Raw genomic sequence first — 21,489 nt, 5'->3', positions numbered from 1 at the left:
CTGTCCGGTAACTTACACTTGTCCAAAACGTGATTTTTAGGACACTTGGGCTCAAGGGAAAAGGACTCATGCACTCTGTCGTTTAATATTGGTCAGTTGAGATTCGTCATATATTTTGTATGCCATAACAAACGCCTGCAATCTGTAGTTTATTTTCCTTTTTATTTGCGCCCATTATTTCAAGTTTCCACCCCTTTGGTTTTAGTATCCGTATGTGTTTGAATAAGCATTTTGATCCGTTGCTAAACAGGATCTAACGACTTTTGAATAGAAACTAGAAAATTTCAAAATTTCCACGATACTAGAAACTTCTCAAAACTGAAAAACCACCGAATAGAAGTGGTTCCTATGTTTTCGTCTTTTGGTGTTATAAAAAATAAATAAAATCTGTTTGAACTTCTCTTCGATTTTCTGATTTTTTTCTCCTCACATCTCGATCCAACTCGAAAAACCCACTGCGTACGAGAGGTACAAACATGATTCAAGTGAAGATTTTGGTAAAATTATTTTGATTTTGTTGGATTGATTTATATCAAATCCCCAATTGGGGATTCTTTTTAGTAATCCCTGTTGTTGATCGATATGTATAATTCATTTGTAGAAGTTGTTAGTGGTTGGATCTGATCATGTTTATCTTTCTAGGAAAAAGACTGAGGAAGATACACAGGAACAATAGCATCAAAGAATTTATCCAAAGAGGTACACTACCATTAACTATTAATAAATTACCATATATCTAGTTCTTAATTTAATCTGGTATCCATTTCCGTTCATTTTTGCTGCTATTGATGAAATTGAATACAACTTAATTACATTATGTTAGTGACTTTATGGCGTTCGAATTTGATAAGTATGTGAAGATGTGAGCTAAGCGATGCTCTGATGTGTTCGATAAAATGTTGATTATATATGTTTCATCTTTGAATGCTTTGAATAAACTTCGCCTAACTCCTAGACTCTCTCAAACTCCAAGATTGAAAACTCATAAACTCTCCTATACTACCTCTAAATCCCTAGGGATTTAAATACATTAATATTCCTCAAAATCTCCCACGACTAACCCCTGTAAGATAGATGAAACTTTAGGATGTGTTGTTTTACTTGAAACAGGTAAAAGTGGATAGATTTGTTTGCGAATAAAGATGAGTGAATGCTTATTTACTTACTCACCACAAGTGGCTTCAAATGGTGCCTTTAAATCCTGATGTTATACAATTTAATTTATGGCTACTCACATCTTACGCAGACCCTCCCTCCATCCATAATTACATATTTTGCGTAGAATTTTTTGCTCTTGCTTTGATCAGTAACCATACAGCTCGTGAAATGATATCTTTACCACCTAATTATTTTAATTTGTGACTTATTTTAATTTTTTTTCTTATCTATATCAGATTTCCAGTAGTTGCAGACCACTTGTTAGAAAGAAGACTGCAGTATGCCTTCTAAGGTTGCACAAAAAGAATCCCGATATTGTCAATCTAGATGGGTGGTAAGACACTTCTGCTATGGTCATTAATAGGATCACCAGAAAGTATGCACTTAAGACTACTAGATGTGGGTTCACCAGTTCCTTCTCAAATGTATTACCTGTAGGCGCAGTTCTTTAGAGACTTGTTAATTTCGGTTCATAGATGCTAGTACGTTTGAAAGTTTGATTAATTGTTGCTGTTGGTTGTTTGATATGATATCCAAGTTTTAAATACTCGCTAGAGTAGAGATTATCTTTATCATCATAGATTTACTATTATGTAGGTCGAGCAAGGCATGTGAACCTAAGTGTTTTGCTTTAATTTTGGTCAGGACTGGTGATGACTGGATGCGTTTTGAGGAATCTAAAGAAGCAAGCAGTTGTGGCAGGGGGTTAATTTAGTACACCACCAAATGTTAAATTTAATACACCAACAAATGATCATCAATAGCAATATGGAGCTGTGTTGGAGACAGAAGACTTGGAGAAATTTTCTAGGGGATGGCCACAACAGCACGTACAACTTTTGCACCTCGTAGTGACATCATACTATTTTTTATTTTTTTTCTTCTTTGGTGTTTTGAATATGAATGAAGTATGTATTTTTTTTTGTTAAACTTGAGGATGTTTGTTATCAAGTGTTAAATTAAATCAAGTTGATTTTAATAAGATGACTTGCGTTTGATAACAAAATTCTACATACTGATATGTTTTAAGTACTAATCTAAAAATAACAATGAAAAAGAAGAAGGAAAAAAGAATCATAATGACCCAGCTGAATCAGATAGGTTGAAACCGACCCAGAACTAAATTGGGCTGATTCCAGCTGAGTATCAAAACCTGAATATTCGACAAATGCTTTTAGTCGTTAATTTTTGACTTAAAAAATTCGTTGTTTATTCTGAACGAAAACTGTCCGTCCTTTAATAAATAGTACACCGAAAATGCAACAGACTATAGGACGGGTCGAATCTGTCCTAAAACCGATTTATGACAGATATAGTCTGTCCTAAAATCCGCATTTTGGACTACTGTTAAGTACGCAAACCAAGTCTGCGAACTTAAGAAGGTTATATATATGAAGATGATTTCTGAACTTAAACTTAAAAAGACTAAGGAAAGCAGTTTGCAAACCGTTGCTATAAATGTTCATGAACCGATTCAAGTGAATCAAATCATCTTTGCTTCAATTGTGTCTTGTGTAGTTATATAAGAATTCCTTGCAATTGAACAACTCTCTAACTAGTTCATATGAGTCATGTGAACTAGTTATGGTGAAGAAGAACATGGTTGATATAAAATGCTCATATGGATAACCTTTTGGTTAACTATTATTGAACCAACAAGTGCATACGTTTGGGGACGGTTAACAAATCTAGAAGCGTGCATTTCAATTGTGTGTAACAAGCTAAGTTTTCGATCTAACGGTTGAGAAATATTAGTTTGAATCTAAATCAGGTTTTCATCTAACAGTGGATATTGATTGCTTTGTTACCAAGGTAACTTAATGGCAAACCCTGATTTAAAAGACTATATAAGGGGACATCTAGCATCAATGCAAAACTAATCTCCACACCTTACATGTGATACTAGTTTTCGTGCTAGAGTCGGTTCTCCTTTAACCTTTGGTTTTCTTCTTCTAAAACCAGGTTAACGACTTAAAGACTTCATTGGGATTGTGAAGCCAGACCGATACTACTTTATCGTAGTTGTGTGATCTGATCTTGGATCTTCTATCGTACGAGTACAATCATATTGATTGTCTTGAGATTGATATCTCCGATAAGCAAGATATAAAAAGTAATCACAAACATCTTCGTCTCATTATTTGTGATTCCACAACATCTTGTTTTTCTACCATACGATTAAGATTGTTGTGAGGTGATTGATAACTCTAGGATGTTCTTCGGGAATATAAGACCGGATTATCAATTGGTTCTTGTTCACCTTGATTATTATCAAAAGACGGAACAAAACCTTTTAGGGTTTATCTGTGGGAGACAAATTAATCCCTCGATAGACTTGTCTATGTGAGACAAATTTTTTTATCATCTTCGACTTTGGGTCGTAGCAACTCTTAGTTGTGGATGAGATCATCTAAGGGAATCAAGTGCGCGGTATCCTGCTGGGATCAGAGGCGTAAGGAGTACAATTGTACCTTGGATCAGTGGGAGACTGATTGGGGTTCAACTATATTCCAGTCCGAAGTTAGATTGGAGTAGGCTAGTGTCTGTAACGGCTTAATACAATGTGTGTTCAATCTGGACTAGGTCCCGGGGTTTTTCTGCATTTGCGGTTTCCTCGTTAACAAAATTTCTGGTGTCTGTGTTATTTCAATTTCCACATTATATTGTTTTATCTTTATAATTGAAATAATACAGGTTGTGCGTTAGATCATCAATTAGAGGAATCCAATCTTTGGTTGTTGATTGTCATTGATTGATCCTCGGATATTGGTCTTTGGTACCATCCGAGTTATTCCTTGTATTTGATTAGAACTCGCAGTTCCTGCTTGAGTAAATCAAATCAAGAGAGAGATATAAACTCGGTGATATACTTTTAATTGATTGAGTCTTGTTGATTCTCTTAAAAGTATATTCGAATTTGTCCATACAGATTGCTAAGCGAAACATTGGGTGGTGTTGTTAGATCCCCGCTTTTTCACCTACGTCCACAGACAAATCCCATTTGGAGAGATTTTATTGATGTGTGTATTACATTGGTTTTTCTTCGGGTTAGCTAACCTATAATTTCCATGTCCTATTAGGGTCCAAAATACATGTATTTATATAGGTTATATGTAACCCTATTCTGATATAAACTTCATATGCAAGCAACTTAGGAAACAAGGCATATGAAAACTTCTAGAATATTCCTTTGCGAACTTGATTTGCGAGCCTCCCGTCTATTTTATAGACGGTACAAGCATCGCCCCTCTTAACCTCCAACTTTTTGGGGGGTTAAGAAGTTCGTTTTTCCTTCTGTGTCGACCTTGGATGATGTAACTCGCCCCCAAGCTGAGTGGAGGTATCACAAAGACGCCCCCAACTGCGGTAACCTGCAATAAATTTTCTCACGTGTTAGGCGAGACATTTTGCCAAGTGTTTGACTTGTGATTCTCGAGAGCTAATTGAGTCTTGAGTAGAATGTAGTGCTCTTACATTTGTGGCACAAGACTTTTTACTCGCAACGTAACAAGGCTGTAGCGCTCGGTGCTCGGGCAGGCTGGTTGTTGCTTGTATTGTGTACGATTCTTTGGACCAACATCGAGCGTTAGGATCGTGGTAGAGACGAGGCATTATGTGGACCAACATCGGGTTAGGTCTCGTGGTTGAGACGATACATTGTGCTTACATCGTTTTAAGTCTTTATACTTGCGTGCAAGGAGAGATTTTGTGCTTGCGATAAAAGAAAGACTTAAGCGATCACATGAAAGGTGAGTATTTATGTGCTTTCGATGTGATGCAAGGATAAATATTGGAGGGTCTAAGCAATCTTCATCTCGAACTCGATCGTATCTCTATCCACAAACCTCGAACTTGATCATTTCGCTATCCACGAACTCGATCATGTTCCGGCTCCAAGTGCACATAAAAGTTTCTTCAACACAAGAATTTTTGCTTCCATGATTTATGGAATTGAAAGACGATTCGAACGAGCCAAAAATTACTCAATTAAGACTTAAAACGAAGAAAATATCAACGAAACAAGATTTTCACGAACCAAGCGCGATGTTTCTCAAATGGAAGCGATGTCACTGAAACATTTGTTGGCCTGGCGGTGATTGACTGAACATACATCGCTAATGTGTGAACTGGTTGGACCGAAACAGTCTGATTCGGGTGAACCTTTATTGAATCGGTACTGAACCATGTCGGATGAACCGGGTTGAACCAACTGCTGAATTGGGTTCTAGTCACGCTTTTTGCAACATTTATTCTTGTTGGTATTTCCTTTAGCTACGGTTTCTGCTGCTGTTTTCATCACGGTTTATGCATCTGTTTCGCAATAGTTTCTTCAACTATTTTGCAACGGTTTCTTCAACTCTTTCGCAACAGTATTATGAACATTTTTTGCTGATATTTTCATGGAAATTCGTGCATGAATGTCGAGGTTTTTGTACACATTTTTTCTCAATGAAAGAACACGATTCTTCCACTCGAATCCCCTTAGTCGACACAAATGTTTTAACCCAAAATTACTTCAAGGCACTAAACACGATTAATTTGATGACGATGATATCAAATTAGGGTTAATAACACAAAACATGTATAAACTAGAAACACACAAATTTAACGTGGTTCGGCAAGTGGTGTCTACGTTCACAGACAAATCCCGTAGGGATAGATTTTAATGATATGTATATTACATTGGTATTTCTTCCGGTTAGCTAACCTAGAATTTTTGTGTCCTCTTAGGGTATAGAATACATGTATTTATATAGTTTATGTAACCCCAATTTTGATATAAACTTCATATGCAAGCAACTTTCGCAACAAGGCATGTGGAAACTTTTAGAAACATCTAGTTGGTGCTTTCCAAAGAGTATCAGTATATGGTGTTGAGTGCAATAATCAAAAACAAAGAAAAATCAAATAAGCAAAAAGTTATTGATACTTAGCTCCTTTATAGTGGAAGTGATTTCTTTGACGAAATGAACAAGCTCCCCATATCTCCGCAACAGCAACAGGGCAAAACTTTGAAAAACAGAGTGAGTCGCGTGTTCAACACGCTGTCCTTAAGACATTAGCGTCCGTCTACACTCAAGAGTGATGCTATATCCCTCACAGGACAGATATCTCCATGATAAAACACCCTAATACACCTACTACTAGCACATGTAGTAGATGCTCAACTTGAGCTTGGCAACTCCGAAAAAAACATTCAGGAAAATCGCGAATGCTAAAGAAAGCAATACAAAATATTTCCCTTGGGGGTCTCTCTCAAATATAGAGAAACCCCTTTCCCATGTTTTCCCTTAGGGGTCCCTCTAAAATATAGAGCAACCCCTTTACCATATATGGGTTCCTCTAGAATATAGAGCAACCCCTTTTTTTCATGCTTTTACAAAAGAAGTGAATTTGTTTATATAATTGACAAACTCAAGTTAAGAAGAGTTCCTCCCCTATGTGGGACTAAAACTCTTATATAGTCTCTTAAAAACAACTAAAGAGTGGAAACTCCACCATGCGGGACTAATAAGTTTTCATTCACAAAAGAAACACTAAATTAAAATCTTTAAAAAGTATTTTTATTAATCGTTTTTCCAACAATCCCCCACATGAATGAAAACTCAATAAAACGTGAAAAACACAGATAGATCTTGGTAAATCAACAACCCAATCTCACGACCCGAACTGACTGAACAGACAGACAGATCGTGCATGTTGAATTCATACTAGCCATTTCAACGTCCTCTCCTTCACACAGTAGTGTGTTGATCCCAGGGTCATACTATGGATTGCATAAATCATAATAGTATAGAGAGATTTCATCTTTAGTTTCTCACAAGTGAGACTAAAGGTTTCTTTCACCAAAGTGAAAAATCATGAACTAGTGAACCCTTAGTGACCCTTAGGTCCTAAGAAATAGTAATACCAAGACCATAAAAACAACATAAAACTCATTTTCTCAAAATGAATTAAAAATAGATAAAAATGAAAAACAAGAAATACCACTATAGGCAGAGGTGTCCATGAGGTATTGAACCTTTGCTTAGTGAGAGATTACCGGAACTACTTGCTAGACAGTGAACGCGATGTCTTGAACTGCTAGAGTTTGGTGTAATCCGCGATAATAACCACGCATGATATCTCCAAGGTTGCTGCCAAGCTCGTGTCGTTGTGTCCGTTTTGGCCCTGGACTTATCTTGTTTCTCAGAATGCTCTAGAGAATCAGCTCATATTCTCATAGGAAGCGACCCACTTACCCATTCAGATAGGTGAATTCCATCAAGAGTGTTTACTGCTACACCCCACTTCAATCTTAAATTGAAACTATAGAACTCATTAAGACTTATTAAAAATTCATCCTCCACATGCAGTCACACTATCACGTCTACACCATAGGGAAGGGACAGAGAATGAAAATATCTGATAGTGTTTACCTTTACCCACCACAAATTAGTTTCTCATTCGAAACCTTGATCATGGGATCTCCAGTCAGCAAGGTTGAGTATCCTTCATGGTAAGTTTAATATATGAGCTTAAGCCCCAACCCCTTCGATGCATTTTTGACTATCTCTTTGTACAAACCTTTCGTCAAAGGTTGCGCGAAATTCTCCTTGGACTTTAGCCAATCAATGGAAATAACGCCGATTGAGATTAGTTATTAGTTAGCTTTAACTATTATAGCTTGGATAACACAATGTATAGATATAGATGGCACAGGCCTATGCCAGAGAGGAATGTCTTCTAAAAATAATCTTAGGCACTCGGCCCTCTCTCGTGCTTTATTTAACGCAATACTCTCAGATTCCATAATGAATTGAGCAATATATGTTTGTCTGAAAAACTTCCAGAAACAAACCCTCTTGCTAGAGTGAAAACATATCCACTGGTAGACTTAGACTCCTCTGAGTCAACTATCCAGTTTGCATCACAAAATCCCTCAAGGACAACAAGATACCTTTCATAAATAAAACAAAAGGTAATAGAGTATTTTAGATACCATAATACTCTATTAAGCGCATCCCAATGCTCTTGTTCTGGACAACAAGTATATATACTTAACTTACTCACAATATAGGCAATGTCTGGACTCTTACAGTTCATTAAATTCATCAGACATCCTATAACTCTTGAGTATTCAAGTTAAGATATTCCATTACTCTTATTTTTCTCGAATCTACAAGAAGAATCGTACGGAGTAAGGCATGCTTACAATCAGACTGATTGTATCTCATAAGCACAAATTCAACACAATGAGAATGACTAAGACTATAAATGTTAGATTATAATCCTCATCCTTATGATTAGATCAATAAGGTCTAAGTCTTTCAAGTCAACGTTATCATTCAACGTATGTTTTAGTGGAATTAATTATATCTAGTTTATATCAAGTATAAGAATATCATCAATATACAAGCACAAAATCACATAGGCATCCTTACCAAGTTACTTGCAAATATACTTGTCAGATTCATTACCTTAAATCCACTACTCATTATAACATGATCAAATTATCATGTCACTGTTTACGTGCTTATTTGAAAACAATACAAAGATTTGTTCAACTTGCAATCTTTGTCTTCACAACCTTAATTTCACTACAAAGTCCTCAGGTTGGTCTATCTAAACTTCTTTATCTAATTCACGGCTTTATAAAATTTGTATTAACATCCATCTGATGTATCTCTAAGTTGTTTATGGCAGTAATAACAATTAGCATCTCAACGGAAGTAATTCTTGTCACATGCGAATTAGAATTAAGGAAATGTACACCTACTTTTAGTTTATATCCTTTAGATATCAACCTAGCCTCATTATTTTTCCACAGTTCCATCCATCTTACGTTTCCTTTTAAAGACTCATTTACATCCTATGGTCTTACTTCCCGGAGGTAAACTAGCATGATCCCAAGTCTGCTTCAGACGGACTTTGTCCATTTCACTAAATGAAGATTCTTAGAAGAGTGGGGTTTCGGAAAATGTTATGGACGAAGCTATATTTTTGGGTCCTCTATTTTAGGTTTAGGGATGGCAAACTTATCCAAACACCCCCACACTTTGAAGTATGCATAATAAGGTTGTCTACCTTTTCACAGTTCATATGGAGTTTTATCTGATCATTTAAAAGGTACTCTGTTCAGGATATAGCAGGCTGAGAGGACAGCTTCCCCCCACAAGTTCGAAGGTAATCCTGAACTAATTAACATAGCATTCATCATCTCCTTAAGGCTACGGTTCTTAAGTTCAGCTACACCACTCGACTGAGGTGAATAAGGAGGGGTAACTTCGTGTATTATGCCATGTTTTACACAGAAATCTCCTTTCGGAATTTTATACTCACCACCACGGTCAGACCTAATGGTTTTAATGGTAGTATTCATTTGGTTTTCAACTTCAATTTTATACATCTTAAAGGTTCTAAGGCATCATCCTTACCTCTAAGCAAATATATATGACAATACCTAGTACAGTCGTCTATAAAAGTAATAAAACATTTCTTACCACCTCTAGTTTGAACCGGATTCATGTCAACTAGGTCCGAGTGAATTAATTCTAAGGGTTTAGAATTTCTACGAAAATTTTGCTAAAAGGTTTTTTTATCATATTTTGATTCTACGCGAATTTAACTTTTGTGTTCAATATACAAATTAAATTTGGGTATGTAGCCTATGCTATCCAGTTTATGCATTGACTTATAATTTACATGTCAAAGTCACACAAAAGAAAGCACAAGAATCAACTATGTTCATTTTATCAGATTTTCCTTTAAGCTTATAAAGACCCTAAGTCTTATAACCGTCGCCTAAAAAATAACTGCCCTTAGTTACAACAAGTTTTCTAAATTCACTTAAGATCTTCAATCTTTTACCATCTACAACATAAAAACATACTAGATTCTTGCATATGCCCGGAACATGAAAACTACATTCAATGTGAGAATATTACAGATATGAGCTTCTGCTCGACCTTTTCCTTTTATGCAACCTCGGTTGCAGATGAGTTACTCATATAGAGTTTCTCGACATCCCCTATCCTCTAATAGGAGGTGAACAGGTCTCTGTTTCAGCAAACATACTTAGTGGCTCCAAAGTCCACCCATCAATATCTCTCACATTGGTTATTAAAATAACTTCCGACATCAGCCACTGAACTCGTTCTGGTTTGTTTCAACTAAATTAGCATTAACTTACTACTTATTAAGGTTTTTACGTTGTCTACAATTTACTGCCATATGGCTAGGAATTTACAGACATAAAAATCACCCTTAATTAAAGTAATGCTAGATTCAAGTTTACGAAACATACATTTATTATGAAGACCACGCTTAGTGTTGCGTTCGATGTTCTCACCTTTGCCATCTTTGGAAGATTTTTTTCCAACCACATGCGGCTATTAGCCATGTCCCTCGAAGATGACACCTTTATTCACAAATCACAAATCCAAATCAGAAAGTAAAATATGAGTTTTGAAAATAACATCTAGATATACAAACTTCGTTTGAATCAGTGTTTCAAAAAACTCATGGTTACCCCACAAAAACTAATTTAGTTAACAACAAATTTCTGCTTGTCAGAATTTTTCAGAAACGTTTTTCTGTTTTGTAAAATATCAAAAAAAATATTTTTACAACTCCAAAAATTCTGAAATTTTACACGGGTAATTATCAGGATGTCTACTACGTTGTGTCAAAAGGGGTCATCGAAATTCCTTCTATGTTGAGAGATAAATTCGAAACTCTACGGCTGACCAAAAATTCGTTTTTTGTTTTTCACTCCACAACATCCATGATTCACAAGACCAACCATTTTCGATTATTACAAATAACTAATGTCTTAAGATTGTTGGGTGCAATAATCAAAAACAAAGAAAAATCAAATAAGCAAAAAGTTATTGATACTTAGCTCCTTTATAGTCGAAATGATTGCTTTGACGAAATGAACAAGCTCCCCATATCTCCACAACAGCAACAGGGCAAAAATTTGAAAAACAGAGTGAGTCGCGTGTTCAACACGCTGTCCTTAAGACATTAGCGCCCGGCTACACTCAAGAATGATGCTATAGCCCTCACAGGACGGATATCTCCAGGATAAAACACCCTAATACACCTACTACTAGCATATGTAGTAGATGCTCAACTTGAGCTTGGCAACTCCGAAAAAAACATTAAGGAAAATCGCGAATGCTAAAGAAAGCAATACAAAATATTTCCCTTGGGGGTCTCTCTCAAATATAGAGATTCCCCTTTGGGGTCTCTCTAAAATATAGAGAAACCCCTTTCCCATGTTTTCCCTTAGGGGTCCCTCTAAAATATAGAGCAACCCCTTTACCATATAGGGGTCCCTCTAGAATATAGAGCAACCCCCTTTTTTTTCATGCTTTTACAAAAGAAGTGAATTTGTTTATATAATTGACAAACTCAAGTTAAGAAGAGCTCCTCCCCTATGTGGGACTAAAACTTTTATATAGTCTCTTAAAAACAACTAAAGAGTGGAAACTCCACTATATGAGACTAATAAGTTTTCATTAACAAAAAAAACACTAAATTAAAATCTTTAAAAGGTATTTTTATTAATTTTTTTTCTAACATATGGAAGTTCTGCGAAATCTAGTTGCGCGTTCCCAAGAGTTTTAGTATATGGAAGTTCTATAGTATTGTATAGTTATATGTTATTACACTCAATTTGTTTATGCACCATCAAAAACATAAGGTGCACTACTTGAGTTGGGATTAAGAATGCCAACAACAACTACATTCGAGGGTTCTCATTTCTGTTTGCTGATACCCACAAAATCTCTAATCTTTATATGAAGTGTAATGTTTATCCAACTAATGATTCCCCTTAGAAAATTTGGACCATATCAGCGAGCAAGACTTGGGCTCAACTCCAATTCTTAAGTCGAAAGTCAACTGGAAACTGGTCCAATTCTATAGAAGTTATCGTAACCATGCGATATACGGTGAGCATTCTACTAGCAAAAGTTTTCCGCCGGAAGCATATGGATTCGTCCGAGAAGACCGCCCGGCCTTATCCGGTCGTTATTATTCGTGCCGTTTGTAAGGCTGAATCAGGTGAAGTGTCATTTTTATTTTTTGACCGGTAAATATAAATAAGTTGGTCAAAAAAAGAGAGGTCACAAAAAGAATTGTACCGCTCCCGAGAGTACAAAGAAAAAAAGAAAGAAAACCAAAAAGAAGTTACGGACAACTTATTAGATTACAAGGATTCAGAGTAGATTCTAGGCCAACTAGATATTACATCTTAAAAATAAGGTGTTTGTAAGTCCAAATATGCCTATATTTCCAAATTGAATAAAAAACGTGTGTGTGTATATATTAGCGAGTAGATTTACTTCATATAAAAATAAAATCATATTTAATAGTAAGAAGTAACAAAAATAAAGATAAGATAGTTGAAAGTTGAGATGTTGGAGGAAACTGTTGAAAGTAGTTTTGAGTTCGATGTCGTGCATGAGTGATACTGGATATGCAAGAAATGGGTTACAACGCTCTGCAAATTAAAGGTTTTGATCCTCCCGCTACTAGTCTTATGTTTCCTATACATTTCGCCGCAGAATGGTATGCTTGTTTTACTGTTAGTATAAAACAATTTATATAAACAAACCAATGAAGGGGATTTTTCTAAAATACATCTTCTCAATCTAAGGATTGTCTGATTCTATTATTCGAACATGCTATAAATATAAATGCATTTAAGCCAAGGCTCGGAAAAAACATAGCCACTGAAACCTTTGGCTATATGTATTATGTAGTCGGATATTCAGTATCTGCACAAATAATATCTGAAGGATGCTTAAAAAAAAATATCTGAAGGAGATCCAATGCCCAACATATAGGCAAAAAAGAAAAGAAACAGATTAAGTAAAGAAAATTTATATATTTGGTAGGATTTTTAGTTTCAGTGAGCTATGACGCATACTGCTAACTAGAAGTCAGAGAATTTTTCCACCATAGTGGTTGTTATTGGCTGAATTGGAGTCACTAATAGCACATTTAGATATCAAAAGTAAAAGCGTTTATGCTTCTCCGGAAACGAAAGTCATGAGCAGAAGTCGCAAACAAAAACATTTTGCATGTTAAAAGGTTAACCTTTTTGCTTGTAGAAATCATTTTGAAATTGTAAAACCAATCTAACTTTTGATTTTTTTTTTCTTTTACAACTATTTGATATGTATCCAAACAGCTTATCCTATAAAACCAAGGAAAGGGAAAATATCATAGTGCTTGATGTAAGAGCTGTCACGAGTCACGACTCTGATATGAATTTATTAAGATTTTGCACAACTATCCCACCACTTACATATGTTATATGTATACGTAATAAGGCTGAATAAAATTAAATTGATGGTCATTACATGATTGTTAATTGTTCTTGCTAAAGATATTTGTACTGAAAAGTGGGCGCTTCTTGATACACGATGCTTGGGATGGAATTAGGAGCGCACCACATAATTCGACTTCGCGTCTTTGTTTCTTTCTTTCCTTTTGGGATGGATTCTCATTTTCGTCCCACGGAAATGCTATTTTTATCCCCCTAATATATACCCTTCGATACTCTGGACCAGGTCAATGTCAACGGAGACTTGGCAAAACTGATGTTACAACTTCTTTACAAATTCTTTGGAAGTCGAAGACAAAGTCGACCAGTAGCCACTAGAGGTTCCACTCCTCTATTTCGGCCTAAATCAACATGGCTGCTGGCTTGTTACCGGGGTTACTACATTCCAGAGGGTCATCCGATCTCTTTCCTAACCGCCCCTCCTTTATATAGAGTTTGGTAACGTTGGCCTTGCAAAATCATTTTGGTCCCAAATCCTAGTTTGAAAACCATATTGTTTTAGTCGTAATTGAGCAAATGACCAGTCCCTGTTGCATATTCGTGCTAAATTCGTTTATGAGGTGTAAATTTAAGATATTTCCGAAAAAGTATCTTAACTTGATTATCCCACGCCACGACAAGTAGTGCAAATTATATGACATGATTGTAGTGCAAATTTTGGGCAGATGATGATTGGAACCGAGGAAATGTAATAGCGAAACACCAAAAAGGATTTTATCCATGTAGAGTCGTAGACGTCACGTAGATTTTGGTGCGAGTGTAACCGAGTAGTAGTATCATGAAGAGTCGAAACATGATGAGTTAATTCATCTGTTCATGAAACAAAATAAGAGATTGTCAAAATTTGTTCATTAACAGTTTAACTTGCAACTTCGGTGAGCCGCATCATGAAATGCAAGTGAAGTGTTGAACTGTATGGAAGTTTTGGTTTTAAGGCTTTGGCAATTCAATCCAAAAACTTATGTGTACACTTAGCTCGGATATGCATTCTAAACAAAAATAATGAAAACGGGATAGCTGAAAGTTGAGATGATGGAGGAAACTGTCACAAGCAATTTCAACTCTTCCATGTTTTGTTGATCTAGGTTTATTTTTATTATAAATACCTTAATTATCATTTTCAAATTTTCTTATATACCATCTGTCTAGTCCTTTAAACGATTGGTTAAATATTATCAGATTTTGACTATAATATCATCAGACCAACTCTTGTTCGGTGGGATATTGGGTTGGTCCGGGCATGATAATTGGATTAGCGTATCACTTAATTGAATATCCGCCATTTTTATCTTTCGAGATATGATAATATCTCCAAGTTCTACTTTATTGAAAAAAAAAGTAACATCTCTGATAAAATTGTGAGCCAGCTTAATGTTAAATTGGCGCTTACTGATTGCATCCCGCGCTTGTACTGATTGCATCTGCTATGGCTTTAGAGTCTATTTAGAAATTCACCGCAGCCATCTTGGGAGCCTGAGCCTACGTCACTGCCTCCCAAACAACCAAGCCTACCATATAGTCTAGACAGTGCATTATCGATGAAAACGCATTTTGCTTCTTTTGCTGCACCAGCAAAATTTCTTAAAATTAGTCCAGCACCAAAATGTTTACTCGGTCGACTCAAGAAAATAACCATCGCAATTAGTAGTGGCGAATGTTTTAATGTTGATTATGGATTATTTTAAGATTAACGTAACATTTGCAATTTACAACTTATTTCTTACGTCTGTCGGTTGCTTATGCACCTTGAAATGCACATGCTACGTTTTGGGATTCTCATTTTTATTTGCCCACAGAATCTCTAAACTTTATCTCAAAGTGTAATGTTTATCCAACTAATGATTCCCCTTAGAAAAGTTTGACCAAATCACCGAACGAACGAGACTAGGACTTGGTAATATTGACGTGTACAACCTCAGCCCCAATTCTATTCAAAGCGAAAGTCAACCGGTAAATGCTCCCATTCTATTGTAGTTGTATATAAGTCGAGGGGCTGAGCCAAAACCTCAATATTGTTAAGGGTACAAGATAGCAAACATAGACAAGTCCCATCTGGGCATTGCTTTTTTTCGTGAGGGCGGGTGGTCCCATTGGAGGGGCGCCAAACCTAATAAGATAAAAAGGGTCATTAGGTGGTAATTCAAGTGGTCCTTATCAAAAAAAAAATATGAAAATGACCAATTAACCCTTATTATTAATAATCGAGATTAGTGTTGTTAATTAATTTTCACTTATAATAACTCTAAAATCAGATTTTTAGAGTTATAAAAAAAAATTTAGAGGAGAAGAAAAAGAAAACTTATGTGATATTTGTGAAACCCTAGATTTTGATTCCCTCAACCAAAATGAGTGATTCTAGTGGCAAATTTGAGATGGATGAATCTCTATACGATAGAGAAAACAAATACTACATACCCCTTGATGGAGATCCAAATATGGAGTATTTCTTAGATGGTAGAGATGTTTTAACCCATAGTGAAGGTCAATCTCAACAATTGAAGAAATTAGCCAACAAAGTGAAGAACCAGCAACTGAAAATGACCAGGTATACTTCTAAACTAGTTCTCATTAGCTTTTTGTTGCTTAAAATTCTCTAAAGTACGTAAAAAAATCAAATTTTAAAAAATTTCAGAAGAACTTACGGTTGGTAATTAGCTAGTTATCAACCGTAATTGAATGTTACGGTTCGTAAAGTTTCCAATTCCAACCGTAAATGGTTCAATTTGGGGAAAAACTCAATCGTAATACCAGTTACGGTTAGTATAAAATTTTCGAGTCGAACCGTAATTTCAGTACGGTTGGTTACGTTCTTCAGTAGTTACCAACCGTAACTCATCATGTGCATGGAAGTATTTACTTCACTTCTTACGGTTGGTAATATGTAAATAGCTACCAGCCGTAATTGTGTTACGGTTTGTGATCTGTGTTTTTTACCGATCGTATAATGATCTGTATGTTTTCATTTTCATTTCACCCTATTTACGGTTTGTTACGGGAGGACCATTACCAACCGTAGTTGTGTTACGGTTCGTAAGTGATTGTAATTACGAACCGTATCTCTGTTACGGTTTGTATTTCCTTGTCGTGTCCAACCGTAACTTTATATATATTTTCGTTTTGTTCTTGTTTAGACTAATGTGGGTGTATTGTTGTCCAGATCGTGAGTGTACCTCCCCTAATGGATGAACAACCTTTAGCAAATCAACTTCTCACCCAAGAATCTAGCTCTCACTATTTAACCGAGGAGACATGGGAGGAAAAAGATGATGCAAAGCATTGGGCTAGAGAACGAGGCAAGTTGATTATGTGTATCATAGTTTGTAATGGTACCACTAGTGAAAGTGTCTTTCAAATGGTTTGCGAGTGTAGTGGACAACATAAAAGTCATGCAAAAAAGGGTACCGTGCAAGTAGCAAAGGAAAATAGGAAGCAAACTACGTTCACTAAGAAGACCCGATGCCCCTTCAAGCTTCAATTTAAAAGGAACGCGGCAAAAAGGTGGTTTTTGGAGAAAGTTGAATGCGGTAGTCATAACCACCCTATACCGGAGAGTTTGCTATCACATTCGTATGCTGGACGCCTTACCGAAGAAGAAGAGAAGATCGTAGAGTCACTGACACAAATTCGTATGAAGCCCGTTGATATCCTCGCTCACTTAAAGGAAAGAAACCCACAAAATGCTTCTACTTTGGCTAACATCTACAATGCAAGAACGAAATTGAAGGATAAAAATGGGAACAAAGGAACGAAATGCAACAATTAAGGCATTTGGGGGAGACGAATAATTACTCGGTTTTCCACGATGATGATGAGAAAGGACGAATAAGACATCTTTTGTTGGCTAATCCTGAGTTTGTGAAGTTGGCACCGTGCTCTCATCAAATACTTCTAATGGATTGCACATACAAAACCAACAAGTTTGAGATGTCGTTGTTGAACTTTGTCGGGAAAACTTCTACCAATGCTCCTTTTAGTGTTGGTTTTTTCTTCTTGAAAGATGAGCTCGAAGAGAGCTATGTGTGGGCGTTAAACCAAGTGAAGCTATTCTACGTAGAGGGATATACTCCAAAGGTGATTATTACCGACAAGGAACAAGCTTTGTTGAATGCAATAAGGAGGGTTTTCTCGGAAGCTCATAACCTTCTTTGCACGTTCCACTTGTGGAAAAGTATTGAAACTAAGTGCATGCGCCTTGTCCGTCCAACCAAAAAAAGCGAAATGGATAGAATAAAGAAACTACCGTTACATCAACAAAAGGATGCCAAATAGAAATTTAAGAAGGATGACAAGTTGGCGGAACTAAAATGGGAAAGTTTCAAAACGGAGTGGAGAGCCTTGACCTATTCTATCACCGTGGATGAATATAAGGATAGAGCTCGTATGTTAGTGGCTCATTGGAAAATAGGTTATCCAAGTGTTGCGAAGTATTTCTTGGATAATTGGTTGGATCCGCACAAAGAGAAGTTTGTATAGGCGTTCACTAACCAATATAGGCACTATGACAACCAAGCTACAAGTACGGCGGAGTCATCCCACAACCGGTTGAAGAAGAAACTTCATAGTTGTAATGGTGGGTTAGTTACGCTATTCGAAGCCATGGATTCGTATTTCCGCCGTGATCACGATAGAGTTACGGAGTCTTTTGAAAAAAGCCGAAGTAAACAACACACCAAATGGTTAGAAAATAAGTGGCTAAGGGGAATTACACTCAAGTTTCGCACCGCGCTATTGATAAGATAATGTATGAATTACAACATTATGAATTGGGGGATTTCGAAGAAGAGTGTGTTTTTCCAAACATGACAAGTTTGGGACTCCCATGTCGGCATGTTATAGCCACATACCAAGACAAAGTGATCCCGATTCAAGATGTTGATCCCTTTTGGAAACAATTATCATTCCGTGAAACAATTTTTGATCAACAATTTGGAGGAACGTTTGCGATACTGAGATTGGTCAAGCTCTAGCCAAGAAATATGCTACACTAAGCCAAGGCCAAAGGCAAATATGGTTGAGTAACTTGATAGATTTCGTATATCCACAATTTATGTATGATATCAAGGAACCACCAAAGGGGAAGAGTAAGGGGAGGCCTCCTACCAAAAAAAAAGAGGTACGTAGGAAATAAAAAAACAAGGGAATTGGCGGAAGAATCATAGAAAAGAGATCCTTCGGGTTATGAATGGTTGAGAAAGGAATATGAAGCGGAGGATGAGTTGGAAGAGGATGATGTTCAAGGTAGAAACAAACGAAAAAAGAGGTCAAGCGGATAAAGGAGAACCAAGCCGTCGAAATGTACAACAAAAATGTATCGAGATTCCTACTCAAGAAAGTGCAACAAGCAAAATTGATGTTAAAGGAAAAGGTTCGGTATTTCTCTCTAAACAACAACAAAGTGGGAAAACAAATGATGGAGTTAAAGGTAAAGGTTCCTATGTCGGTCCCGAGGTTTCAAAGGAAGTGGTTGTTAAAGGAAATGGTTGTAAAGAAAGTGGGAAAACAAATGATGGAGTTAAAGGTAAAGGTTCCTATGTCGGTCCCGAGGTTTCCTCCCAAGATAGTTCAATAAAAAGACTTGTTGGTAAAGTTGGTGTTAAACAATTATCAAGGAACAATGGAAAGAGTCTGATGGTTGAAAAAAATCGGTCAAGCGGTGAGAAGGAGAAGGAGACGATATAAATAAAAGGAGTGCCTAAACCACCACCTAGAGATGAGAATGACCGATATATAGACGGAACTATCACATTCGATATGAATATTACCTTCGTTTTTTCCCCGACTTTATTCGTGATCATATCAAGGCCACGGAGAATGTTCATGGTGATGGGAATTGTGGTTACCACGTCTTCGTGGAGCAACTTGGACCATTTGAAGACGCGATAGGGTGGGGTTGTGACCAAGTTACTTACGTAAGGCAAAAATGCTTAATGGAACTACGTGGTTACCGCGACTTCTATAAGACGGTGATGAGAGTTGAAAGAGACGAAACTGATGAGGTGTTGATAGACGCATTTATGTGTCTAATATGTCTCTATTGTATGTATTGTTAGTGCTCAATTTTGTATTAATTGTGTTCTTTTATGTCTTTGTAGGAATTATTAGAGAAATAATCCCTTGCGGCGAAATGGGCTAAAAAATGTGGCATTTGGACCTCCGTTGATAGTATACCGGAAACGCCCCAGAAATACCCCGGAGGAACCTCGAAAAAGTGCGGAAAACATCCCAGAAAAATTACTAAAGGGACCCATGTTTTGGTTATTTCCACCCCAAGAAGTCTATTTCAACCCCACTTGCTATTTGCACCCCTGAACTGGATAGGGGAAGGTCTTCAACAAAATTAAAATTCTTTTTTTTGGCGGGAAATTTTTCTTCTTCCCTGGCAGAATTTCGTTCGAGATTTTGATGGATCTGTTGGGAGATTAAAGAGCTGAAACTTAATGGGTATATGTGATATGAGTATAAGAAGATATTATGGTGGTTGGGATCGATCAACTTTGGCCAGAAAATCAATTCCCGATCAAAACAGGAGAGAAGAATATCGCGTTCATTTTTGGAAAGAAAATCACGTAAAAGATGCTGCATGGTATTGGAGTTCAGACCAGATACTTTCCTAGGTTGCGTATCAATCAGTTTCTGAAGATTTTCAAGGAAATTAACGTACACAGAGAAAGAAATAAGAAATTATTCTCAAAAATAATTTTCTTCACTGTGAAGATTTTTGAGGAGTTATGGCGAGATTAAATGAGGCTTAGGAGTATAAATAGGTTACTATTATCACAGAGAAGGGTGTCGAGAGTTGGGAGGAGAGAAGGAACGCTGCAGAATCGAGAACCATGATTTCTCTCTGCTGCTGCTGCTGCTGCCATTGATGAATATGAAGAACACGAAGAACGGACTCGCAGCAGCAGTCGTTTATCAACAGTGTCTAAGACGCACACACGTGGGTCGTAGTTTGTCGTACAACAACAGTTATCATTTATCGTTCTTCTTGTAACAGCTGAACAGCGCCTTTGCAACACTTATTTCTGTTGCGATTTTTCTGTTCAATTGTTTTACACCTTTTCATCATTTGTAAACCACTTTTTGAGCAATAAATAATTATTTTGAGAGCATTTTTACTATGATGATCTAAAACCCAACACTGGGACGACGGAGGAGGCCAAACTTCATACTTGGGGTAATTTCATTAATTCTTTTTAAGACTTTTGCATTAATTTAAAATTGAAATATGATTTGAATTAATTGGTTGTTATTTAATTTGATGATGTATGCTTGGCTTAGGTGTTTTGATACATCATGCTTAGGACTTACAATCAATGTTTTGAAAATCTAATTTGGCAAAATAAGAGTCTGTATAATTTATGTTTTGAGCGATTATTGTTGAGAATAAATCATTGAGCCATATGTTATGAAAATTGGCCGAATCATTAGTCCCAGTACCTCTCGCCCATTGTGACAAATATTGTGTACATATTTTTATTTTTAAATCTTTACAAGTCCGAGCAACGAACTTTTACTACCACTTTCAAGACTACAACAAAATGGCGCCGCCGACGCGGACTTGTATATAGATTGATTTTTTTTTTTTTAGTTTATTATTTTTTAGAATTGTTTGTTCCTTTTTACGTTTCTTTTTGTCTTTATTTTGCAGGTTCAAAGTGAAAACTAAGGACTTGGAGAGGAAAAAGCTTAAAGCGAAAAGCAAAAAGAGAAGAAAAAAAGGACAATTTTAGGATTTAATTTTTAATTTTTAATTTTTAATTTTTTTAGAGTGTGTGAGGAAAACTGTAATTTTTATTTATTTATTTTGGACTTTGGACTTTAAACAATTGGACTTTATTTTTTTAACCCTACGGAAGGGTATTATTATTAAAAAAAAAAAATTATTATATAAACTGTGTGCAGGGAAGGACGACGATTACTATATCGTCTCGGCCCCTCGGGTTCGCACACGGCATAGGAGTCGTGTCCCGAGTCGACGACAACGGTTC

At 36.4% G+C, this 21,489-nt stretch overlaps 1 long non-coding RNA gene across 1 annotated transcript; it reads left to right on the top strand.

Moving 5' to 3' along the window:
• Positions 1–306: 306 nt before the first annotated feature.
• Positions 307–2,132, top strand: LOC113321053. Its single transcript, XR_003346440.1, has 4 exons — positions 307–497; positions 643–699; positions 1,395–1,492; positions 1,804–2,132. It is a non-coding gene; the product is annotated as an uncharacterized LOC113321053 (long non-coding RNA).
• Positions 2,133–21,489: the final 19,357 nt, after the last annotated feature.

This window comes from Papaver somniferum, chromosome 11 (genome assembly GCF_003573695.1).
Source record: "Papaver somniferum cultivar HN1 chromosome 11, ASM357369v1, whole genome shotgun sequence".
NCBI lineage: Eukaryota > Viridiplantae > Streptophyta > Magnoliopsida > Ranunculales > Papaveraceae > Papaver > Papaver somniferum.
This window is presented reverse-complemented; position numbering and strand designations above follow the sequence as displayed.